Here is a 20607-nt window from a genome sequence, read left to right on the forward strand (position 1 = left end):
TATGTGGTCTATCACAACACACAGGTCTCTTTCAGTTGTGGTGCTCGCAAGTCTAGCACTGCCAAGCCTGTAAGTGTGTTGTGGATTATTTCTCCCCAGGTGGAGCACTTTACATTTCTCCATATTAAATGCAATCAGATTAACATCCTCTCACCTTGGAAGCCTATCCAGGTCAGCTTGTATTGCCAGACTGTCCTGAACCATGACCACACTCCCCCATAATTTGGTGTTGTCCACAAACTTTGCCAGTTCACTTTTAATACCTGAATCCAAATCATTGATGAGCATGTTGAAAAGCACTGGTCCAAGTACTGAACCCTGAGGGATGCCACTGCATCATGTTGACACATTTCTGTCTATTAAAAATCTCTGGGCTCTACCTCACAGCCAGTTATGTAGCCACTGGACTGTAAAGTAGCTGAGGTCACATTTTCCCAATTTTACCATGACCTGGACTTCAAAGGCCTTTTTGAAGTCCAAATATATGACATCAACCTCATCTCCCTTATCCAGGTGGTGATCATAGAAGGACATGAGGTTGGTGAGGCATGACCTGCCTGCAAGAAAGCCATGTTGACTATTCTTTAAAATACTGCCTTCTGTTAGCCTGTCAATAATGGATTCTTTGATATTTTTTTTTCCAGGATTGTACCAGGGATTGAAATCAAAATGATTTGCCTGTAATACCCTGTGTCCTCCTTTCTCCCTTTCTTGAAGATAGATACCAGATTGGCCCTATTCCAGTTTTCTGGTACCTCTCCCAAGTGCCATGAGTTTTGAAATAACTTTGCCATATGTTGTGTGATGATGTCAGCCAGTTCTTTTAGCACACTCAGGTGTAATTCATCCAGTCCTGCTGACTTGTAGATATTCAGCCTCTCTAGGTGTTCCCCCCAAAAGATCTTTGCCAACTATGGGAGGGTGATCACCCTCATCTCGATCATCCTGTATTCTGTCAAGCAGGCTAACACCCTTGGACTGGTGGAATACTGATGCAAATTATTTGTTTAGGAGTTCGGTTTTGTCCTGAGTGTCAGTTATCAACTGTCCCATTTTGCTCATCAGGGGCCCTATGCTTCCCTTATTTTTTCTTTAATTTTCTACATATCTATAGAAAGACTTTTTGTTCTCCCTGATTCCAGTTTCCAATGTGTATTTGGTTTGTACCTTTGCTTTCCTAATCCACTCCCTACAGGTGTGGGCTATTTATTAAATTGATTAAATAGCTTCAATTTCCAAGTCTTCTAATCCGAACTAAATATAGTTATCCTGCATATATTTAATGGTGCTTGATCTGTTTTTGAGAGCAAAATGATTGAGTGGAATCATTTGTGACATGAATGTATTTTTATCACTGAGAGTGGAAGAATGCCACCTTCTTCCTTCCATTACTCTAGATACTTTTAGTATCAAAGGCTGAGAGATCTCTATTCATATAAGGGAAAGTACTCTACTGCTGCAGGATGTTACAAACCTAATGTTTAAGAGGATGATTTTGAAGTATTTACAGGAACTACTTGAAATGGGATAACCTTGTAATCTTTTTATCAAAGCATTTATAATTTCCATTTCTTGGGAAGTAAAATAATAAATATTGTGCAAAGAAAGTTAATCTGTATGCAGCACATTTTATTGCAAGATAAAATAATGCAAGAATAAACCAGTAAGGTCAATGCAGGCATGCTTACTCTTGTCAGCTCTTTTCAACATCTGATGCTGTACAGAATGTGAAAATGATTTAAGATAAATGATGGCAACACTATTGAATTATATTCTGAAAAGCAAAGGAAGTAAATAATATGGAAAGTTTTAACCCATTCATTGCTGTTCTTCACAGAAGCCTCTGTGTAACATCAGGCTTTCAAAAGCAATGTATGCAATACATAGGATAATAATTTGTTTCACCCAATATACCAGGTGAAGTAGTACTCAGTAATTAGCATTGGGATTTAGGATGGGGCTTCACAACAAGGCTGTATTCAATTTGTTCATTCACTCTTGTGAAAGCTGATTTCATGGAAATGTAAGTAGCATTGGCTGGCATATGAAGTATTGGCTGGATTTTTGGCCTGGATTATGGTTAGACAAACAAACCACAACACCAGATGTATTACAGCTACTATATATAGAAAGCAACTTGCACACTGGTATCACTCTATATTGTTCTCTTTGAATATTCCACACTGTTCAGGTTAATGTGTTTTTGTGTTATCGTACCTGTGTTAACAACAACACCAGTGGTTTATTTTTAGTTTTCAGTGCCAAAAAACTCAAGCCTCTTGCTATGTCTGCTGACAGTGCCCTCTGGCAGGTTTGAGTGATCTCCCTCCCTGGAGTCTGGCACGAATACTGGGCAGACTAACCTGTGCTCCCCGACTTCCTCTGCCTCCTATCTCTTGCCTGCAATGCCTTGTTGTTAGACAAAAAAAAAAAAAAAAAAGAGAGAGGGTGCCTGCAGAAGCTGGGGTGGACTACTCATGGGTCTATACCTCTCTCCTTTTATCCCATGGTTGTACTCTCTCCTTAAGGGGTGGCTTGGTTGTCTCGGGGGCTAGAATTGTGACCTTCAGCTGCTCTCATAGTTACACTCACGCCTTGCAGATAGCTCTTAGTTGCCCCTTCATAGAAGACCATAGAAGTCCAACTCCACATGAGGGCCCTTGGGCCCCAAGACCTTTGTTCAGGCTTCCTCTTGTCTGGCTTCAGCCCTTTTTATCTGGCGAGACTCTTCAGTCCACATCCACCGTCTCAGACACTAGCTTCTTGGGCCTCAACCTCAAATAGTGGAAAGTGTGCCTCTGGCACCTTGCCTGTGCTCTCCTCAACATTTGCAGTTGCAATTCAGTCCTCTAGTCCTAAGCACTGTCAAAACACAAACACAAGCAAACCACTATCTAAAAAGTCACCTCATATTGGCTCCTTGCCTTGCTGCATACCCTAAGCTCCCCTTGGCTTGCTCCTTACAGCCCTGGAGGACCACTTAGGCATCATCCAGTCTGTCTCTTGACGCTCTCCCCTTCTAGAGATCTGCTCCTTGTGATCTGCAGGTTAGACTCCCTTGCTAGCTCTCAGGCCCCAGTTTTATGTGCCCCAGAGCTGGCTCTCCAATTACGCACAGGGGTTTCTGCTGTACCTGCTAATCAGCAAGACCCACCTGCTGTGGCTTAGCTTAGCTGCCTCAATTTGGCCTGATGAGCCTCAGCTGTTCCTTCCCTGCGCTCTCCCAGTAGCCAGGACAACCCCAGCCTCAGGATCTGTTTTCTTGTTGGGGCTTGCTGTTGTAGCTGTTGGCCCTTGTGGGTTACAAAAGTCCTGCTCCCACTTTGATTGTAGATAACAGGGTTGGGGCTCCCTGTTACACACCCCAATAGATATTCTAGACTCTCTATAGAACTTTGACAATTGAGGGCATAGACCTAGATGGAGCAGCCAAATGCATTTTAAAGTCAGAGGAGTCTGATCAGTTTAAACTACAAATCAGTTTGAAAGAAGGAGGGAAGTTGTTACAGACCAGGGAATGCCACAGTCATGAATCTCTTAGCTGACATGATTTCCACAAAAAAATGCATGTTGCTCAGCCAGCATCCTTTATGAAGACACTTTGAAACTCAGGCACTTGTTATTCTTTCCAAAGGATGAAATGGACAGTGCTCTATATCAGTCAAGCATACTGCAATATTTGGAAGATATATGCCAGCTACCTGGATTTCTATGTTTCATCTTCCCATTTTACTTTATTAAGGCCCATATACATTCCTCATGCTGTAGCCTCTCAGGAGGTAACATGCTTCTCTAGCCAACTGTCTTATAGAGAGTTGTTTGTTGAAGAGTTTCTTTAGACACGATTCATGCAGTTGGGATGAATGAAATAAAAGTCAAACTCAGGTCTATCCAAATTTCATGCAGCTAAGGGCCACATGGCACTGGCTGCAGTCCTGGGGCCCAAACAAGAGGCAGGCTTCTGTCCTCACCAGCAGTACTGGCAGTCTAGTTTCTGCCTTTGTCAAGTGCACCACAAGCAATCTTGCCCCTCTTGTACACATAACGCAGGGACCCCAGCCCTCTCTCAGGATGTTGCCCTGACCTAAGGAGCAGGAGCAGGAAGTAAAAGTGGGAGAGCCTAAAGAATCCAGATCCCATGGCATGAACAACAGCAAAGCAGGGCACTGGCAGCCAGGCAGGAGCCCATGGAGTTCATGCTAACACTTTTTGAAGCCATATGTGGTCCATGAGCCACCAGTTGGACAGCCCTGGTCTAACCTTTAGGGGTGTGGTGGCCCTCCGGATGATACAGTGCTGTTTCTGTCCCTACTAATGACAAAGCACCTTTTTTGGTTGTCCAGCCATAACTGATATTTTTTTTAGTGAAGGAGCATGAGAAGGGATAGTGGTGTGGATGGTTTAACCAAAGATCTGAGGCTGCAGATTTGAGAAGGCAGCAGCCTGCACCTTATGTCCAGGACTGCAACCAGTGACAAGTGGCCCAAAGCTGCATGAAAGTTAGATAGACCTGGACTTTTATTTTCTTTCATCACAACTGCATGAATCCTGTGTCTGCAGAACCTCTTCAGCAGATCTGAAGTATGAAAATGTGTATACCACCCTTTGAATATGGTGCCTCTATTTGGCTCTTCTGTCCCCTACATTCCCTTATTTAGGAGTCTTATGAACCTGGCCCTAATCCATCTATGTTTGCTGAGGAGCGTAGAACAGATATTTGAATGTCATAGTCTGAGAACAAACAATCACAAACACAAAGCTACAGAAACGCCATAGGTATTTATTACTTATCTTATGTATTTCCGTACTTAATACCATTCAATTTGTTTTTTATAGGACTTCTGTTAGTATAGCCTATGGTTTGCAGTTATTGTTGCCACAGGTGTCAGTTTATAGATCTAGCAGAAAGCAGATGACAAAATGGGTGCATCTACAAGATATGCTTTACTGCATAGTAAAGCAGTTTATTGCACAGTAAGTGTGCATGTCTACACATGCACATGCTTAGTACAGAGTAAACTGCTCTACTCACGAGTAATTTTGCTACCTGTAAATGCAAGCAGCAAATTTAAATCGCAAGTAGTTACTGAGTAGTAGCACATGTGTAAATGATGACCAGGAGCAAATTTGCTCCCAGGGAGCCCTTCCACTAGGGGGCCAGCTTCACCACAGGCCCAGGGGCCTGGGGTTAGGAGTCTCTCTTGGCCTAGGGCTGAGTTGGCTTCAGGGCAGCACCAGCTCCAGGACCTTAAAAGCCTGTATGCACTGTGGCAGGCTGTGGTCAAATGTGGCCACTGCATCCTCCTGCACAGGCCTCAGATGAGCTCAGCAAGCCTGCCTGAGCCCCAGTGCTACTCCATCACAGCAGATCCGCACAGCTTCCAGGGCCACACTATTCAGCCCTGCAGGGTGCTATAGCCACCTGCCAGGCCTGCCAGTACCTGGGCCCAGCTGCAGATGGCTCCTGGCCACTGGGGCCAGTACCACCTGGCCACAGATGGCCCCCAAAGCCTGCCTGTACTCTACAGATTTTGCTTGGAACTGCCTTGCCATGTGGCTGCCAGTCCCACACCATGCCTCTGTGCTGGGTGCTGCAGGCACCCCCTGAGACTGGCCTCGCATCCCCGGGAAGCTCCAGCCACAAAACCAGATGTGCCACCGGGGGCACCCCCCACACCTGACCAGTGATTGGCCACTGGGGGACCCCCCCAGTTGGAGATTGGTGGCTGGGGTACACTCTCCCCCCATCAGTGCTCTCATGCCCCCCCACCAGACTTGGGAGGCACCAGTCACCGATGGTCAAGGCCTTACGGGCACAGGGAGTCATCATGATGTACCACAACCATTAGTTGGGGACTGCCCACAAGTCCATGCCATTTATGTGGCCACTGGGCACCATCCTTGTGATTTGAGACCCACTGGCTGCTGGAGGGAGAGCCAGCTGTACCAGAAGATGAGCACCTGCCATCACCCCTGGACAAGCCTCCCACCCATTGGGCTCTCCACAGCATGCATACCCATGGGGAACATCCAGAGGCCAGGGTGCTGAACACATGTCCCTGGGCTCCACACCCTAACCCCCCCCCCCACTCCATAGGCCCCCAACCCTAGGAGGTGCACACACAACATTGCAAATAGTTTTGCACAGGGAAAAGGGTGTTTTATTGATTGTGGGTGGGGTGGGTGGTAGAGGAGCTTTGTTTTTGGGGAGGGAGTGGGGACAGGCTCTATTGTTGGCAAGGGAGGGGAGAAGGGTCTATTTCTGTGAGGGGAAAACATGTTTTTCAGTGAACTGTCTGCATTGGGCATGGTGCTGGGGGTGGGTGTTGGGGTAGGGGTCTGTGGGTTGCAGTCCAGGTGGGCTCCAGTAGGGAGTACAGGAGGAGGTGCCTGGTCAATGCCTCAGTGTCTTGGCCTCTGCTGGTGGGTATGCAGCTGGCACCATGTCTAGCAGGAGTCAAGGCCACTGGGCATCACTGCCAGGGACAGGGGCTGGAGCAGCCATAGCAGGAGGAGACAGTGCAGGGAGGCAGTGTAGGTAGGCACACAACTTCCCCATTCATTTCAACAGGGAAGTTAACTTGTAAAATACTTCCATCTGGATAAAATTCTCCTTTCTTCTGGCCACATAAGCAGGACTTAAGACTCAAATATTAGGATATCTAGGCAGAAGACTTCCGAAAGACTATAAGTATCTAATTTTATATTGACTTTAAAATTAAAATTTCTCTTTTTCATAGCTGTCTTGCCCTCAGATATGTTTTGCCATTTTTTTTTATCTCTGAGACTTAGTTTTGTGCAGAGAGTTAAAGTCTCAAGAAAAGGATTGTAAAATAAGTAACTCTGGAAATAAATTTATTGTGTCAAACCACTTCTGGTGATAGATTAAATGATAAAGAAAATTGTTCTCATGCAAATTACATTATGGTTTTTATAAAAAAAAAAGATATAGCTAGAAGCCTACTGATTGATTTATACTGCACGTTTAGGACAAGGTTGAAAAAAGCTACAATGAAAATTACTTAATCTAACTTACTTTGAAGTTGGAATAAGAAAGTGGTTTTTTTTCTTGGTCAAAGTGTTAAATTATAAAAGGAAAGATGATTTTAATTATAATTTCATATTCAAAACATTATTTTAACTGTCATAAGACTTGCGAATCTATGTATCTCCTGCAACCTTGGCAATAGGATCTTATTTAAATGTCAGTGATTAATTATCTGAGTGTCTGGTGAATCATTAAAGCACAGCTTGTAGGAAAAGTTGATTGAAAACTTATGTCCAATACAATTACCATATTGTCCATCAGATCTGTGGAACTTTAATAAAGAAACTTCATTATTTATGTCTAAAAAGTTTGGATTTGAAGCTGTTTTGTATGATTCCCACACACAAAACTGAGTGAAACAACAACAAAAAAGTTCAATGATTTTTAGAAAAGCTCTCACTGATTATAAATATAAACGAAGCAAAATATGAGAGCCATTTGTTAACCTCATAAAATACAAAACCGACAGTGAATTTTAAAATCCACTTTCCATTTAAAGTAAGTGTGCTATGAGTAAACTGTCTGATACAATAATAACACCATGTTATCTGTATAATTAAAACTTCTATTTCGTTACATTGCTCAACATGCATCTTGATTTTATTCAGCCAGTTGTAACCATAACAATTAAAAATTTAAAATGTTTAGAAGTATGGACTCACTTGTATAAAGAAACAGGTTCAGTAACTACTTTGGTGCTCTAGTCACCTTTAGATAAGAAAATACCATATTTAATTAAATAGATGACTCTCGTATAAGACAACACCTCCAATGATTAGATTCTACATATGGAAAATGTATACATTTGTTATAATTTGCTAGGTATAGAATCTAGTTATTTGAGATTTGGCTTGATTTTGTCCCCTTCACATTGCCACAGGAGGAAAAATAAATCTGGGGGGGTCAGGTAGCCTCTTTGCTGTCTACTTCCCCCTCAGCTTTTTCCCCTGGCAGCCCCTTCCCTCTCTCCTTACTGTCAGATGCTGCTCTTCCTGAGCACATGGAAGTGAGGAGCAAATTTGAAAATAATAACCTTGAATCTAAACATGGCTGTAGCAATTTGCATATAGTAGCCATATATTTAATTAATCCAGAATTGATACATATTACTTTGTTTGGAACTGCTGTAAGTTTGAGCATAGGTACTCCATAAACACACATTTTAGCAGCACTTTGACTACTTACGTGTAGTACAGACTATGCATGATACTAGTCCAAAACCAAAGGTTCACTATTCACCTCATAGTTCATTGGGCTGGACCCCAGAGTCAACAGCATTTTAAGCCATGGTGACTCCACAGCTCAGCAGTGCTCCATATGTGTGTACCCTATAGATACATGAATTCAAGTGCTAATTAGCCCCCACTTATGACTAGAACTGGGTGCTCTTGCCATAAGTCCTGGGATGCTCCAAAAATGTATATGCCAATGAGGTGTAGGGCAACATGGTCTGGCTTCACTCACGATGGGCAAGGCTATATTAATCATATGCACCAGGCTGATTAAGAGGGTGACAGGGGGATTCTGAGTGAACTGTTTGGGGCCCCATTTGGTAATGTTTGCAGATATTTAAGGCTGGTGAAGAAACAGGAACTATTGGAAATGGAAAAGGTTCAGTTCAGCTGTGGGAGTGAAGTGGAAGTTAAAACATATGCAATGTCATGGCCTACCATGAGTTGAAAAACAGTTGGTGGTGAGGGTGGCTGTGCCTAATGGGCACTACTGTGAGCATCTCCACTTGTTCCGAGGTTGGGGGTGCACTTTAATTAGAGTGACTCTGAGAGCTGCTTTAATAAAGTGCCCATAGCATCATGCGTACTCAGCGTCCCACATTCAAAATGGTAGTGGGGGTACTTTAACTAAAGCTTGACCAATGAGCATTAATTAAAGTTCCCCTGCATCAATTTTGAAATGCCAGGATGCTGCATACACATGATGCAGAGGCTACTGGACTGTGCTAATTAGCGTGCTACAGCAGACTTGCAGCCAACTCAATTAATTGAGTCTGCTTTGATGCATCCTAACTAGCACATGTTGGAGCAGAGCTCTATCATGTGTATAGGTGCCCCATATGTTTTATTCAGATGGGCTGTACTAATCTGTCCTTATTGTAGGTTCTCATCAATATTGAAAGCCTGATCTATACCTTAAAGCCAGAGAAAGGGATCAAAAGATTGTTGGGGTGTAAGGAATGGAGGAGGGAAACCCAAAAGTCAAAACAAGGGCAGTGCTGGCAAGTAAGCACAAGGTGGAAAAAGAATGAAGAGTGGAAATGAATATCTGGAGACAGATGAAGAGTGGGCAAAAGTGGAGAAGAAAGGAAGAAAGAAGGTAACAGCAGGAGCAATGGCCAAGGCAGTAATGGCAAGAATGACAACACCAGGAGGAAAACAGGAGTGGAGAAGAGTGGGAGACAGAGCAGGAGCAGCAGGAGAAGGTATGTCAGGTGAAAAGTGGAGGATGGCAGGAGTATGACTGTAGGGTGGCTCACTGGGAGTAGCATGGTAGGAAAACACAGAAGAGGCACTGAGGGATGCTAGAGATGAGCGAAGACTGCAGATCAACTTTAACCAGCCTCATGAAGCAGATGGGATCAATGATGAACAGATATGATTTCCTGGAAAAGGGCTGAGATATTGGAGGTGCAGATGGAGCATCCCACCAGCCTGATTGCTTTCTCGAACTGAAAAACTTGGGAACCAACTTACTGGGATAGGCAAGAGCATGAGAAAGTTTGGAAGAAATATGTAGAGAAACATGGGAGGGAGGAATTAAGGGGGATGAAGTTCATAGCAGGGAAAAGTCAAGAGAAATGTTCAAATGTACACGGATTTACCAGAGGCAGAAAACACAGAAAGGAGGATGGAAAAGTATGTCCAAAGGATTGTGTCTGTAGGGAAAGTAAGGGACAAATATGGTATCTGGACAGGGTTTTGGAGGGCATGAGTAGAGTTACAAGAACTCAGGTGGGGTGCCGCACCTCCCATCATTGATCCAGACTGGCACACACCAGGGTTTTATAATGTGTCCCATGCAGCCAAAACAGTGCAGCAAATGCAGAAAGGTGGGGCTCCTGTCTGCACACTGTCCCCTCACAGTGTGCTACAGATGTGAAGGGATGGGGCATAGAGCAGCACAGTTCCAGAAGTCCCTAAAATGCACTATTTGTAAGGGAGAGAGACACTTGTGTCATAGGTTCAGCCTTTGCAAGTATAGTCAGACCCCCCGAGGAACAGCAAAACCCAGAGGAAGAGAGCAGAGGAGAGGAGGAGCTGGACACTGAGGCAGAAATGGTAGAAGAAACCCTGCAGGGTTTTTGCCCCCAGAAGGGGGCAAAATTTCTGTGATTGAGGCAGCACAGGAGGAGATAGGGCATGGAATGGAAGGGAAGGCAGAAACAGCAAGCATCTCAGACATCTGGGTGAGGGTGGAGAAGAAAGAACTACAGCATTGGCAATGTGGGTTCACGTGCATCCCCTGAGATTGTCCATGCTGTAGCAAAACCCCCAGTTTTTCTTTTTCTAATTTATTTTAAAATGCATTCCCTCCCCTTCCCCAACCATTTCTGACTTTTTCTCTCCCTCTCTATTCCCTATAGATAAGTATAAGTGAGCTCAGGCTTAGGATAAGCTTTAACATTTTAATTTTGGTAGCAAGTTTTTGGTTTTGGATATCCACTGTTTTATATTGTATTATTATTAAGTTTGTATTGATTCTTACTGTTGTATATTGTATTATCATTTTGTACTGATTTTTATTGTTTTATATGGATAGTGTATGGTTTAGGCCTGTGTTTGTAAGTGAACCAAAGTCATGTCAAGTTTCCATTTTACATGCCAAGCCTCCATCTTGTGTCCTCTGCCTGGACATCCCATGTTGCAACTGTATGAGTCACGTACCCCTTCCATGTAAATTGGTTCCCGGATGAATGAGAATAATTGGGAATGATTGAAATACAATGGTAGCAGGCCTCTACTGAATGGCCTGTAATGACTGAGACATCAACTCACATTGATTCACCCAGGAACCACGGACCTCACCCAGGAACAGAAATAAGAATCCATCATTTGAAAGACAAAAGACCCTGCAGAATTGTACCCCACCATTACAGACAACCGAAACTGCACATCCCTGGATGGAGCACACATGATCAATACACCAGGGGCTGACCCTTGCCTGGGCATGCCTCCTGTCACTAGGGTCACACAAGGTCTGCCCCTATAAAAAGAGGCAGTGAAGACAGACCCAGTGGGACTCCCTCTCCATCTGGACCAGCACCATGCCACACCACCTATCCACCCAGAGGCCCTGCCGGCGACCCACCTCTGGATAATACCTACTGGACAAGGACACCTTTCCAGCCTGGATAGGTAGATAGTACCTGCACACTGTTACCAAATTTGCCCATTACTTTGGGGTGTGCTCATTTATTAGGGATAGTTTCTAGGGTCTTGGTGATTCTGTCAATGTGCTGCTTGTGTTACTATACGGAGCTGTATTTCTCCCTTCTGCAAGCCCTCACCCCCAGTGGAGCTATCTTGCAGGACTCAATCTCAATGGGACTGGGTTCCTCCAGTCACCAAATCAGTCAAACACACTGTCGCAGGGCACCTCGGTGCCCCTGCTCCTAGAGTGGAGAAACTGCCAGGGAGCAAGTGAGTGCGCCCTGGCTTGACATAACGAGCCCAGCTGAGGCTTGCTCAGGTAATGAGCGCAGCTGAGGGTTGCAGGAGCAACTAAGGGGAGCCAGCTGCCTGTAGGGGGCAGGGCCTGGCCCTTATAAAGCTCAGGGCTGAGGCCAGGCTGGCAGTTCTCTGCCAGCAGCTGGAGAGGCAGGAGCTCCCTCAGCTGAGATATGGAAAGGAGCATGACTCGCAAGTACAGCTCGTGATAGCCCTGAGAGGATGGGCACTATGGTTTAGCCAGGGGGCTTTAGGTTTGTGTTATAGCCAGGAGGCTCTAGTTTATGTTTGGCTCTGTATATTACACCCAGAGGCTTGGGCGAGGCTGTAGGGGTTGGAGGAGGCCTCAACTACAGGGACCCCAGAGAGTATGGGGTGCCCTAGCGCCTAGAGGGCGCATTAGCTGTATAGCGCCAGGGAAGGCACAGCTCGCACGCCACTGCGCGAGCAGCGGGCGGCGAGGAGCGCGGCCAGTGGGTCGCGGGCGCAACCCGTAGGTTGCGGACGGGGACCGAGACCCCGGATTGCGTGTGGGAGAACATAGCCCCCTGTATAGTGCCAGGGAAGGCGCAGCTCGCACGCCACTGCGCGAGCAGCTGGCGGCGAGGAGCGTGGCCAGTGGGTCGCAGGCACAGCCCGTAGGTTGCGGACGGGGACCAAGACCCCGGATTGCGTGTGGGGGGAACATAGCCCCCGCCCCCAGGAAAGGGGCGGTATTACTGAGTAGCCCAGTGCGGGCACGGCGAGCCCCAGAGAGGGGGGAACGCCCTTGTACAGTATTGAGTAGCCCAGTGTGGGCGTGGCGAGCCCCAGAGAGGGGGAACGCCATTGTGCTTTGTTGAGTAGCCCAGTGTGGGCACATGGGCATAGCGAGCCCAGCCGTAGGCTAGTGCGGCAATACCCCTCAGACCAAGGCAGGGTGCTGCGGTTGCCTCTGAGAAGGCAGGGAGTAGCAGCGCGGTGAGCCAGAGTCAGGGAGAGTATCCGTGCAGTTGGCCCATAGGACCGGAGGCCCGCTAGAGAGTCCCGGAGCGGAACCACACCGGCAGGGGAGGCCCAGAGTGGGCTAGACGGGAGTCCCAGCAAGAGGCTGGGCACGATAGAGGGAGCCCAGAGTGGGCCACATTAGAGAGGAGGCCCGGGAAGCGGGCGTATAGACCGGACAACATCTATTACATCTGCGAGGCTTGGGGCGTGGTATCAGGGGAGGTAGGAGCCACGCATAGCCCATAAGGCTGGGGTGCTTGGGTAGCGCCCATTGTACGGGGAGACCCACGAGGGGTCCAGGAGCTCACGTGCCCGAGGAAACACAAGGCCGCCTCCCTATTACATATTACATCAGCATATTTCAGCCTCCACAAGAGAAGGTTGAGAGGCGACCTTGTGGCTGCCTATAAGTTCATCACGGGGGCACAGAAGGGAATTGGTGAGGATTTATTCACCAAGGCGCCCCCGGGGGTTACAAGAAACAATGGCCACAAGCTAGCAGAGAGCAGATTTAGACTGGACATTAGGAAGAACTTCTTCACAGTTCGAGTGGCCAAGGTCTGGAACAGGCTCCCAAGGGAGGTGGTGCTCTCCCCTACCCTGGGGGTCTTCAAGAGGAGGTTAGACGAGTATCTAGCTGGGGTCATTTAGACCCAGCACTCTTTCCTGCTTATGCAGGGGGTCGGACTTGATGATCTATTGAGGTCCCTTCTGACCCTAACATCTATGAATCTATGAATCAAGACGTGGCGGGCGAGAATGGAGGGTGCCCTCGGGCCGAAGTAGCGCGGTGAGAGGGCCTCAAGGAGATCATGGCCCTCCGCGAGGACCCCGCCGTGACACACACAAACACACACACATTAACGTGACACGCCTGACCTGGCCGGGCTGATCAGCATGGACAGGCTGACACCCTCATATGCCAAGAATCAGTTCATAAGAGCAACAATAAAATGCGGTCAGACACAAGCACACAGGTAAACAGAATCCCTCTGAATCCAGCTGGGTGTCCAGCTGACACCCTCATGGGCCAGCATTCAGTTCATAAGGGCACGTCTGAGTCAAACTGGGTCAATCAGCCTGTACAAGCTGATCCCCTTATGTGTTTCAAACTCAGCATGTCCCAATCTTTGGCCTCTTGATGAGCAGACCCCACAATAATTTGGGCTTCACAGGGATCTTTAGCATAGGTAAAAGAAGCGTTGCTGCAGAGCACGAGAGGAAAGAGAAGCAGAGAAGTAAAAATATACCCAATTGCTACCAGTTTGACTATAAAAGTTATTTATTGCTAAGCATATAAAATGTATAATAGTACTAGTAGTAATAGACATGCAAAAGAAAAACAAACACAAACAATGACAATAATATTCTGGTTTCCCTAAGTATTTGGGGAAACTTAGCTCAAGCTTAACTAATACATTGCAGGTTCAGAAGTTTATGCCTAGACAGACGAGAGAGAACGCTGGGAATCTCACCTAGTCCACGGTACGCAGGCTGCAAAGCTGACAGGCACAGTCCATAGCACAGTCCTTGAAGAGAGAGATGATCTGTTCTTCCAGCATCCCAAGAATGACAGGGGATGGTGTCAGCACAGGAGTTTTCTTCTTCTTTCCTTTTCCTTCTTTCCTCCTGCTTCTTCTTCTTCTTTCTTTTTCTTTTAAGCACACATACTTACAGATTTTTATACCCTCAGTTCAGCTGCTTTGAAGCACCCTCAGTAGTGTAAATCATTGTCTTTTCTATTGACAAGGGGTTATCTGGTTTGGACCATCTCAGGAAACTGATTGATAATCAGGAAACACTTAAGATTAGGGAGTAACCCAAATACTTGGGAGCCAGCTTGAGATTCCTATGGATGGCAGATATACTGATGGGATATCTCATGGTTTCTTCAGGAACAATAGATAGCTTGCAGCATCAGGATTTGGGATTTTTACTTGTTGTGCACAAGCCTCAGCTTAGCATGACTTTTCCAGATTTAAAGCAATTATTGGGGTGCTCATAACCTTTTGTGGAGAGGACTTCCACTAGTCGTCTCGGGAAAGATACGACAACACCTGGGATTAGGGCTCCAGCAGGCTGGATGCTGTGATGAACCCTTAACCATTGTTGCCCATACCCCCCTCTGACTCAGTCTCTTGCCTCAGCATTCCCTAACCCGGCAACCGAGTTTTAGTCAATCAAGTTTAAATAGGCCTCCCATAGTGGGACCGGGGAATGTACGGCCCGAGATGCCTATTAAACTTAGAGCTGTGTGTGTGTGTCTGGGGGGGGGAAGTCCTTAGTAAATCCAGATTAAAACTGGTCTGATAAATGCTGAGCTGGATGTGTGTGAACATGGGTTAATTAACATTGGAAGCACAGATTCCCCATCATGCAGCACTCTCCTGCTTCTCTGGTCCCAGAATTCACTGCAGTCTCTGCTTGAGGCTTTCTGTTTTCCATCTCTCATGTAAATGAATGGTCATCTGGTTCCATCTCAGATGCAAATGAGACCGAGAGCAGTTGTTCACTCTTATCACCCTTATCTGGAGAGTTTTAGGTGCGTCTCTCACTGCATCTTAATCAGTTTCGTTTATGTAGAGGAGGGGAGGGAGGGGGGGGGGAGTCCTTTGTGAGTCAGACAGACTGCATCCTGTGCCAGGGTTGCCCAAGAATACAGAGCTGAGGCGTAACAACACCTCCTCCTACAATTTGGACTCTCTCTTTCTCTCTCCTCCTGCATTTCAGTGGACTTCAGCCCCTGCACCAAGCCTCTCTAACTCCTGCTACCAGTGTGTGCGTGTGTGTGCGCAAGCGCGCATACAAGGGAACCAATAAGACATTGTGTCACCATCTCCCCTGTTCAATAAAACCACTGTCATTTGCAACCCCAAGTCGGGTCATGTTTTACTGAATCCCAGTCCCTTCCTTATCTTAAATTCCAGCCTCGTTCTCTCTCTCTCTCTCTCTCTCTCTCTCAGCTCCAGCCCCCACCCCTCTCGACTAGTTTCCTGATCTCCTCTCAATTCCTACTGCCTTTTCCCTGTGACTTTCTTCTGCCTTTCTCTGCTTTCCCACTACCCCTGCCACCTTTCAGTCTCTCCTGCTGCATTTCCTGTGATTTTCTGCTGTCCATCTCTCTGTTTTCAGGCTTCCCCTGCACCTTCTGTAGTCCTCCCCCCACCCCTGTAGCTTCCCAGCTCCTCGTGGCTGTCCTGCAATTTCTCCAGCAGCTGGAGTCTTTCTTCAGCTCCCAGCACCTACTGCCGCTCCCTGTAACCTCTCTAGCTGCCCTGGAGCCATTCTAGGCTCCCCACACCCTGAGGCCGTCTTTAACAAGAACACTTTCCCTTACTCCCATTTTCCCTCTCCCCACCTACCTTTTCAGCTCCCCCATAGCTCTGGCTCCAGTCCCAGCCTCTGTGCCGGCATCACTCCCCTGTTCTGTAGGCATTGGGCATTGTCTTTTAATCAATTAAGATCAATTAACCTAAAGTTACCCCTGAGCCTCAGTTTTTCAGCCCAGGCCCTTCTAGTCTACCGGTTCTAATCCTGGTTCTGGCAACTTTCACTCCCTACACTTTAACTCTCTCTCTCTCTCTCACCTGAACCTTCCCGCAAGTATCCCAGGTCCCCCAAGCACACAAATACACACTGTACCATCCAAGTTAAGAGCTTACCTATGTGTGTGTGTAGGTGGCTTGTATGTGTGTGAACTGGTGAGTGTTTGTGTGTGTGTATATAGATATATATAATATGGTATTGTGTGCATGATATGCAAATTAGTGATCTGTGTCTAACTTCTGGGGGGGGATAGTGTATGTGCTTGAATTGGTGATATGTATGCATGTCCCTAGACTGGTTTGGATGTGTATGTGCCTAAGCTAGTAGTGTGCGTGTGTATGCACCTAATTGATTTGTGTGTTTGTATATGTGCAATTGTGTCACACCCTCCTGTCTAACAGTGCAATATTGAGATCCTGAGAATTGGCCTGACCCCACAGGGCAACAGTGCCCCCCCGCACCCGGAAGTGCCTGCCATGAAATCAGAAGTGCACTTCTGATTTCACCACTGTCTCAGTGATCAGCTGCTGAGGGACACCTCCCCCCCCAAACCTGGTTGGCAATTGGCTGTGGGGGATCCTCCCCCACCAGTGACCTGGTTCTCTGCCAGACTTGGAAGGCAGAAGTTGCCCATGCTCTACAGACAACACACGTGGAGATGGCACAAGAGAAAGAACTCAGGAAAGACAGATCAGGAAAAGAAAGAAAATGCAGGGGCTGAAAAACAGGAAGAGTAAATCTGATAAAAAGTGAGTCAGAGGAGCCAGAGAACACTTTTCTTTCTGCTAACACTTTGGGACTCCAGCCTGGAGTGGAAACCAGAACACTGGAAGCACCAGAGAGGTAGGAATATGCAAGCTTTCCTAAATGTGAAAGCAATCCAGCAGCTTGTAAAGGCTACAGGAATGTATGTGAGTAATGGGGAGGAACCGACTACCCTGAGCAGTGGAATAAGCATAAATGGCATTGACAATAGTTTCACTTAATGTCAGGAGTATCTTAACAGGGAGAAAATGGGAACAGATTTGAATAAAAAAAGGGCAGACATAATCTGGAAACAGTGAACCAGTTTTGAATAAAAAACAAGCAGGCAAGAATGTGGTATACCAGGGGAGAGGGATTATAAACACTTTTAGAAACGGTGGAGATGGGCACCATCCTGGTGGTCAGGGGAAAATGACAACAATGTGGCATAGGTAGCAATATTATTCAATAACCCAAAGCTGAGAGCAAAGCAGGTAGAAGTCATCAGTGCCAGATTGCAATGAATGATACTAACAGTCAAGAGAACAGAACTGGGAACTGACAATGTATATGCACTACCAGAGAGGGAAGGAAGAAATTCATTGCTTAGAAAGCTAGCATTTTATGTGGTTGGAGGGAGACTGTGTATAACAGTGGGAGATATCAATTTTATAATCAAAGTGAGTGACAGAACAGGGGAAGGAGGAAACTGAGCTTTAGACAGCTCATCCAGCCTGTTAACAAATATAATAATAAAAAAAAAAGTTGCTAAGAGATGTGTGGGCAGGGGAGAAAGTTTCACTAGAACAGAGCACAGTGAAAAGAAACAATCAACAATTGACTTTGTGTTTGTATCAAAAGCAATAGGGATAAGGAAGAAATAAAATGTACATGTGGCTTTTAATGATCATTGGATGTTGAAGGTGGAAATGAGTTTTGGTAAGAGTCCTGTGAGAGGGAAGGGCCTGTGGAAGTTAAATGTGTGAGTGTTACAGGATGAAGGGATATGTCAAGTGTATATGAAACAGTATGAGGGGTGGCGAGCACTGAAGAAATATTTTGGGAGTACCAAAGAATGGTGGATGATGGTGAAGAAGAGTATGGGAGAATTCTTCAGGCAGGGAAGATGAAGATGTAGAGAGAAAAGCATGAAAGAGCTAGGAAAATTGCAAAGAAAGATGCAGTTGTTGCTAAACAAAGCAGCAAAAAAAAGACAGGAAAGACAAGAAGAGCTAGAAGCAACAAGGCAACCTAGCTTGAAAGAAAGGTGAGAGAGAAAATGTTCTTAGCACAAGCACCCTGGGTGGGAGAAAGTGAAGAGTGGTCCCCATACGTTTTCACCAGAGCGAAGGTGGCAAAAGGAGAGCTGAAAGCAGCACAGGAAGGTGGTGGTGCCTGGGTAGAAAGGCAGGAGGAGATATTGGAGGCGACGAGAAGATTTCATGAAGAGGTATTCCAGAAGAAAGAAACAAACAGGAAGAAGATGAAGGATTTATTGGGAGAGATTAAAGAGAAAGTAGAAAAGGAGGAAGCAAAGAAGATGGAAGAAAAGATAAGCTACAGGGAAGTGGAGGAATTTTTAAAACCTTTAAAAGATATATTGTTTAAGGGTTTAATATGTGTAGCTATATGTTTTTATATGTACAGTAGTTGTTTCTCTGCTATGAAACCTTGGTAAAACAAGGAAGTGTAGCTTTGTAAGTGTTGCATGATAAGTGTGTTTTTAATTACATTTGTTAAAAAAAAAAAGAAAAGGACAGAAAAGAAAAAAGGCCCCCATCAGAATGTTTGTCCATGTGGTTTTACAGTCTACAAAATGTGGGCCATGGATTTAACAGTCTTGCTCAGTGTTGGCTGCATTTGATGAACGTCAGAGTTTGTTTCCATTGCTAAGCACATGCTGCTTTTGGCAGCAGTTTAATTATAGACAACATATTTAGTGAGATTTCCTTGTGTGTGACTATGAGGAGCTTTTTTCCCCATGCCAAAGAGGGGCAAAACCTCTTCTTGTATTTGAGTAAATATTGTAATTTGTAGATCTCAACAAAGTGTGCAGATGCAAAACCAACTATAATTATGAGTCAATAACTAAAACTTCTGCTCTTTCCCACTGATATAATTTAGTATCTGTTCATTGATGCTGGCACTGACATGGAAAACAAACAGAAAAGCATGTCCAATGTTAATGGCACTAGTAAATGATATAGGACCATATAGCAGATGATTGTGCTAATAAGGCCCAGCAAAGTCAAGTGACAGAAATTGGAGTTGATGACTTAGTGTGATCTTCCCCTCCTGGAAAAGGTTAAAAAAATAAAATAGGAATGAACATTAAGACCCCCCCCCCCCACTGGGATTCTGGACAGACCCAGAGGATGTATAATCAGGCCCAGGGTAAGTGAGAACCTAGTCAGGGAACTTCCGGAGGGACTAGACATGTTCAAATCAGCAGGTCCTGACAACCTCCACCCCAGAGTGCTTAGGGAACTGGCAGAGGTCATTGCAGGACCCCTGGCACAGCTTTACAAACACTCATGGTGCTGTGGTGAGGTGTCTGACAACTGGAAAAGGGCCAATGTGGTCGCCATTTTCAAAAAAGGGAGGAAAGAGGACCCAGAAAAGTATAGGCCTGTTAGTCTTACTTTGGTCCTTGGGAAGGTCTTTGAGAAAATTATCCAAGACCACATCTGCGAGGGGCCAGCAGGGGACTTTATGCTTAGGGGCAATCAACACAGGTTCATTAGAGGCAGGTCTTGTCAGACCAACCTGGTAGCCTTTTATGACCAGGTCACAAAAGCCTTGAACACAGGTGTCACGGTAAACATAGTCTTCCTGGAGTTCAGGAAGACCTTCGACACTGTCTCTCATCCCATCCTCATTAAAAAATTAGGCATCTCTGGTGTCGACACCTACACAGTCAGATGGGTCACAAATTGTCTGGAGGGCTACACCCAGACAGTGGTGGTGGAGGGGTCATTTTCGATCTGCGGAGATGTGGGCAGTGGGGTTACCCAGGGCTCAGTCCTTAGGCCTGCACTGTTCAATATCTTCATCGGCGATTTGGATGAGGGGGTGTGTGCCTGCCTCTGCTCAAAGAGGCGTTCCTGGGCTGCCTTGGCGCGTGCCGCTAACCGGGTTTGCCCCACTCCTGCGGGAGGGATCCCGCTTTCTGCGGCCTCCAGTGCCAACACGCCTCTGGTGGGCACTCATGGGGCTCCAGCCTCCCCTACACCCCGGCCAACGCCACCTTAGATAGCGGGTTCTTCAGTCCCTTAGCACTGGCCTGAGGACTACGTGTCCCAAGGCCCCATTGCCCCTGTGGGCTTCCTCGCCTGCGTCCCTGCTGGCTCTTCCTCCGGCTTCCTCGCCGGTATCCCTGCTGGCACCTCCTCTGGCTCCCTCGCCGGTGTCCCTGCCGGCTCTTCCCCCGGGTTCCTTGCCGGTGTCCCTGCTGGCTCTTCCTCTGGCTTCCTCGCCAGTATCCCTCCCGGCTCTTCCTCTGGCTTCCTTACCAGCAGTTCCCATCTCCGCCTTCTTACCAGCTCTGGCGCTGGCTCCGCAGCTGCGATCCATGTGGCTGCGGCTCTCCTCATCCTCGTT

Source organism: Alligator mississippiensis, chromosome 1 (genome assembly GCF_030867095.1).
Source record: "Alligator mississippiensis isolate rAllMis1 chromosome 1, rAllMis1, whole genome shotgun sequence".
Taxonomy (NCBI): Eukaryota; Metazoa; Chordata; order Crocodylia; family Alligatoridae; genus Alligator; species Alligator mississippiensis.